The sequence below is a fragment of the Calonectris borealis genome, unplaced genomic scaffold (genome assembly GCF_964195595.1).
Source record: "Calonectris borealis unplaced genomic scaffold, bCalBor7.hap1.2 HAP1_SCAFFOLD_50, whole genome shotgun sequence".
Classification (NCBI taxonomy): domain Eukaryota; kingdom Metazoa; phylum Chordata; class Aves; order Procellariiformes; family Procellariidae; genus Calonectris; species Calonectris borealis.
Window position 1 is genome coordinate 65,121 of NW_027441459.1, and position 6,279 is coordinate 71,399.

The 6,279-nt window shown below is 55.3% G+C and overlaps 1 pseudogene; it reads right to left on the minus strand.

The window, feature by feature from the left end:
• Positions 1–657: 657 nt before the first annotated feature.
• LOC142076465 (olfactory receptor 14C36-like) lies at positions 658–1,593 on the minus strand (annotated as a pseudogene).
• Positions 1,594–6,279: the final 4,686 nt, after the last annotated feature.

Below are 6,279 nucleotides of genomic sequence, written 5' to 3' on the forward strand. Positions count from 1 at the left end.
GCAGAGCCCCATTGGGCTGTGCATCCTTCAGGTTAGCCCTTTTCCTTTGGGTGACTCCACTTTTGGGGAGGTTTTGGAAACATCCATTCACTTTCCACCCCGAGGCACCCAGTGACCCAGAGATGCCCTGTGCTCTCCTGGTGGGTTCAGATCCCCTGTCAGAAGGTCGGGCATCTTTGACCAGCCCTGCCATATGTGAGAGAGCCTCAAGCAGATGCCTTTTGACCGTCCAGGATCTCCATGGCATTGGGCACCAGTAAAGTGAAGGCTCACTCCAGCCCTCATTCCCTTACACATCAAGCCATGCCCTTGTCCCCCTAAGCCAATGCAGCACCCAAGCCCAACAGCAGGGCCTTTTAGCCTGCAATTCCCTGAGCGTATTCTGCACTCCACTGTGGAAAGAAGAGCCCAAGGTGCACACGCTGCACGCAGGCAATCCCCTTTATTTACAGACATGCCACAAAGGAGGCCAGCATTAGCGCCGTGATAGACTCATGGAGAGAAGGCCTTTGGGCCAGACAGACTGGCTTCAGCCTCTTGAGAAGGAGGGTGAAAGCAAACATTTCTGAGCAAACACGATTATAACCAGTACAATGCCCAAAGGACACAAGTTGCCTGAGATCACTTGGAGAAACCTTGTGAAGAGAGATGGGCAGCTTATTTCTGCTGAAATACTACTTCTCGAATCAGGTTCTTCAGGGCATCCTTGAGTTCCTTGTTCCTCATGCTGTAGATGAGGGGGTTCAGTACTGGCGGTACCAATGCGTACAGAACTGTCACCACCAGATCCAAGGATGGGGAGGAGATGGAGGGGGGTTTCAGATAGGCAAATATGATAGTGCTGACAAACAGGGACACCACAGCCAGGTGAGGGATGCACGTGGAAAAGGCTTTGTGTCATCCCTGCTCAGAGGGGATCCTCAGCACAGCCCTGAAGATCTGCACGTAGGACAGCACAATGAAAATAAAAAACCCAAATCCTAATGAAAGGGTAACCACAAGAAACCCAACTTCCCTGAGATAGGTGTGTGAGCAGGAGAGCTTGAGAAGTGGGGGGATTTCACAGAAGAACTGGTCCACAGCATTGCCCTTGCAGAGGGGAAGTGAAAATGTATTGGCAGTGTGCAGCAGAGCAGTGAGAAAACCACTGCTCCAGACAGCTGCTGCCATGTGGACACAAGCTCTGCTGCCCATCAGGGTCCCGTAGTGCAGGGGTTTGCAGATGGCAACATAACGGTCATAGGCCATGATGGTGAGAGTATAATACTCTGCCACTAACAAGAAGGCAAACATAAAGACCTGGGCAGCACATCCTGAGTAGGAGATGGCCCTGGTGTCCCAGAGGGAATTGGCCATGGATTTGGGGACAGTGGTGGAGATGCAGCCCAGGTCGAGGATGGAGAGGTTGAGGAGGAAGAAGTACATGGGGGTGTGGAGGCGGTGGTCACAGGCTATGGCGGTGATGATGAGGCCGTTGCCCAGCAGGGCAGCCAGGTAGATGCCCAGGAAGAGCCAGAAGTGCAAGAGCTGCAGCTCCCGTGTGTCTGCGAAGGCCAGGAGGAGGAAGTGGGTGATGGAGCTGGTGTTGGACATCTGCTGCCTCTGGGCATGGGGGACTGTCCAAGAGGGAAAAGACAGTGACAAGTTAGGAGAGACTTCTCTGAGCAAAAGCAAAGCCATTTCTCATAGGACCCCCGCAAAGTGTCTCTCTCCGTTCAGGAAGACCTTTGGCAGGTCCCTTGCACGAGCTCTGGTTGGTGCTGGCTGAGGGTGACCCAGGGAGCTGGAGGCTCTGCTCTGGGCTCTGGAGGAGTCAGTCCTGCCCCACAGCAACAGGTAAAAAGGAACACGGGGTGATCTGAGATTAAATCCACTCGTGATACCAAAGAGCTTCTCTTGGCCGCTGCCAATTCACCTGCCTGCAGAGCAGAGCTGTGGGGATTTTGGTTTGTGCCTTCTGGTCTGGTTGCCCCACCACAGCTGAGCAGTGTTTCTAACGCAGAGATCCTGGGCATTTCTGCTGCACTGCAAGTGAAATCGTGTGGGTCCTGAGAAGCAAAGGGACTGTCCCTCAGTGCAGAGTGAGGACAGCCGCTCTGTCCATCAGCCCTGATCTCAGCTGCCCTGTGCTGGCAGCTCTTTCAGCTGGAGGACTCTGGCACTCGCGTGTTCCCCCCAAAAGAAAAGGGGACACTGCTGGGAGCAGAGGAATCCACGTTCTGAGTGCACATCTCCAAAGCCCTCACCCCATCGTACCTGAGGAGGATCTCAGCTCTCCCCTCCCAACCACGGACACAGAGGGCTCCTCACAGCTGCCCACATACAGCCACCCAGCAGCATTTCAATGGCCTTAGCACCGAGGTGTCTTCTCCATGGGGCTCCTGCATGACATAGAGATGCCCCGGGAGAGCTTTGCCCTACTGGCGGGCAGCCTGCAGCCCAGCAGGACCTCCCAAGGAAAGACTCAACTCTCCTAAATTTCCTGTGTCCTGGAGGGAGGGTGAGATGTGTGCCAGCCGCACACCCTGCAGTACCCAGAGCCCCAAAGGTTAACAGGGTGCGAGTTGGATGCTTTTCCTCCACGGACAGACGGGCATGACAGTAGACACAGCGTTGGTGTCTGAGCTGCACTTGAATCCTCACCACCCCATAGCAGCGAGTGTCACAGTAAGAACAAGGGCGGCAGGGAGAAGAGGAGAACGTGCCAGAGTTCCCCTGCCAAGGGAGGCAGGGGAGGGAGACACAGTCAGAGGCTTGAGTTTTTCTCCTCTTTGGTGGTCAGGCTGCTGGGAAGGCAACTAGTGGCCAAGTGTCCATGACATGAAGGGCAGAGGCTCTGCTGTGTGAGTGAGGAGAGCAGGGGGTTGCTCCAGGGAAAGCATCTGCACTGCAGGGGATGGCAGGGAGGTGCCTGAACCCCTCCTCCCATGGTCTTTCTGGGAGCAGTTCTCTCTTCCTCGCTGCCCATGGCTCTGCTGCCTGGAGCTCTTCTGGGCCAGGACCTGTTTCTCTGCCCTCACCTCTCCTCCCTCTTCATGCTCATAGAGCCCATCCGCCCTGCTGCGTGCTCAGCTCTGCCCTGCAGACACCTCCTGGCAGCAGGGCACTGCCCAGGGACATCTCGGTGTGTGCAGGGGCTAAGGAGCAGCTCAGGCAAGGCCTAACGAGAACTGGGGTCTCATTGACTACTCCAGAGCAGAGCAATCAATTCCCATCTCCCACTGCCCACCCAGACAACCCAGGGGAGAAAACTCAAAGCACACACTTCTTCCCTTTCAGGTAATCCCCTACCTCGACACCCATCTTTAACATGACCCTCTGCAAATGTCCTCCGGGTGATGGAGAAGCCTGAGCAGCCCTGACCCACGCTGCACCCTCTGGACAGCAGAAGGACCCTGCCCTGCCGGGGCTCACTCCTTCCACCCACAGCTTCTCCCCACAGCGTTGTGGGGAGCTCCCCGGGCAGGCTGAGTGCTGACCCTGGCAGGCGGCAGAGTCCCTGCCCTGGTGCTCAGCCCCCTGGGGCGCAGGGACCCTGCTCGGAAGGACAGCCCTGGCCACCCCTGCCTGCACACACGCCTTCACCCCCTGGAGCAGTGCCCGGGAGAAGGCAGCCGTCATGCCCTCTCCTTCTGACGGTGCAGCAGGGAAGCCCTGCTCTGCAGCACCTCCTCCTCCTCTACAGCAGGGAAGCTGTGAGAGTCCTCCTGAAAGATCATAGTTGCTGTGGCATGTACAAGCTTTTGGATATCCCTCCAGGAACAGCAGCTACATTGTCCTGCACCCAGGCACTTACCATGTAGAGGGCTGTGAAGATCTCTCCCCACAGTGAGCTCTCAGCATCCTCCCACTCCAGACTGCCTTTACGCTCTCTCTGCCTCGCTCCCTCCCCTCGCTGCCTGCAGGCAGTGCCCTCAGCCCTGCTGCGTTTTGCAGAGGAGCTGCTCCTGGGCAGAGCTGTCTCTCTGCAGCACTGCCCACTTGCCAGGAGCTCCCTCCTTCCAGGAGCCCAGCCCAGCTCAGCAGCAGAGGACCAGCCCAAGGCAGCACTTGCTCTGCCCCTCGCGGCTCCCTCGAGGGGTCCCTGGGGCTCCAGGGGAACCTGCTGGGAAACAGCCTGAAGTCATCCCTGATCTTCCCTCCCTCAGCTGCGCAGAGACACTTCCTTCTCCTCTCAGGAAAAGACTTGGCCATGAGAATCCCCTTTCTTTGTCCCAGCATTAGACAGGACTCCCAGGAAGGTGACAAGCAAAGACCTAATTTCTCCAAGCTGGGGGATATCCTCACGTGAATGAAATAGGCATTTCAGTGTGGCTTTGTAGTCCTAGGGCTCGAAAGACATTCAGCTCTCTGTTGTCCACGCCACGTCTCTGCTCTGAAGCAAAGCCTTTGCACACAGGGGGTCTTGGGCGCTTGGGACCAGGTTTCCTTAGGGCAGGGACGAGCTTGCCTGCTTCCACAGCTGCAGGGCTTCAGCCCAAACGTGCAGCAATGGCCTCAGCCAGGGCCACAGGCAGGAAGAGCTGGAGCTGCTCCTGAGGAGACAGAGCTATGACATGGTTGCAGAGCTCAGGACAGCTGCTCTTCAAGGACAGCATCCTCCAAGCTCAGCAAGGCTCCAGATCGAAACTCCCTCTGAACTTGAAAGGCCATTGAAGGGCACCAGAAGGAGCGTTCACTGCTTCAGGAACAGTTAAAGAAGAACCAAAGATGCTGTGTGGCCACTGCTGAATGTGGTGAGAGCAGGAGCAGATAGATCTGAGGTTCTCTGTGTCCTCTTTGCCTCAGTCTTCCCCAGCAAGGTCTGCCAGGCCTCTGGGACTCAGGGCAGGACTCTGGAGGAGATCAAGCAGCTGTGCATGGGGATCAAGTCAGGGATCACTTGAGCCAACGCAATCCTTACCAGTCGAGGGGACAGGAGGAGTGGCATCCCAGGGAGCTGAGAGAGCAGCCCAAGGTCACAGTGAAGCCACTCTCCAGCATCTTTCAAAGGTGGTGGTGTCTGTGGGGATTCGCTGGTGACACACAGCACCCAAACCTTGCACGCACCTTTCAAAACTGCCCCAAGGATGTGCAGAGGAGCGGAAGGCTGTGCCCCAGATCGTGTTCCCTCAGATCCCATTTCTGGGGGTCTGAAAGAGAAGGTGACTGGATTTACTGGATTTAGCTTGTCTCTCGCCATCTTCTTTGCTTTTGGTGATGAAAGGACAGGACTGCTGGACACAGGGAGACCAGTGGTTATCTTTTAACCTGGAAGTCAGTGAAGTTCTCAACATCACCCCACAGAACATTCTTGTGCCCAAATTCAGATATTATAGTCTGCATGGGTGGATAAGTAGATGGGTAAATAACCAGATGGATGGTCGGGCTCAGAGGGACGTGATCAATGCGTGGTACTCTGCCTGCAGGCATCGAGCTAGTAGGGTCCTGCAGGGGTCTGTCCTGCCACTTGCCCTCTTTACCAGTTTTTAATGACCTGGAGAATATGAGCGAGTAGCATTTGTAGATGGACACCATATTGAGGAGAGCAGACACCGCACTGGAGGGCAGGCCTGCCACCCCAAAGGACAAAGACAGGCCAGAGGGATTCACAAAAAGTAACATCTCGATGTCCAGTAAAGACAAACCTGAAGTCCTGCCTTGAGGTGCACCAATCCCGTGCAATGACAGAGGCCAGGGGCTGTGTGTCTTCGTAGCAGCTCTGCGGGAAAGGCTCTGGTGATCCTTGATTTCATTAGGCAAAACGGGAGCCATCACTAACGAAGGCCAATGGCATCATTTGCTTCTCTCTTCATTCCTTGAAATTACAAGTGCTTCTCTTTTATTACCCTAATACCCTCCAAAAAGAACAGCCTACCCTCTGAAACCTTTCCCCATTGGCCGTGCATTTCTTGTTTCATTCCCTCTTTTGATATTTCTGAGGTGGTTGCTGTGGGAGTTTTCAACCTTGGGTAGCAGCTCCATTAAGCACATCATTCTCTTTCAGTCCTTGGAGTGTCCTGCGGTTCCCCATCTTGTTATCTTGTTTGAGACACTGACCCACAAACCTTAAATGCTGACGTGTTGGAGTTTCAGTCCAGAGGGACCTTGACACACATGGGGACATGGCCAACAGAAACCTCCTGAAGTTTTAAAGGCGAAGGGGGCAAAGTCTGCACTGGGTCAGAAGAACCTCGTGCATCAGGACCGGCTGTGACCTGACTGGCTGAGGATTGTTCTGAGGAGAAGGGCATGGGAGTTCTGATGGATGCCCTAGGAGCCGATGGGTTTCCCTCTTGA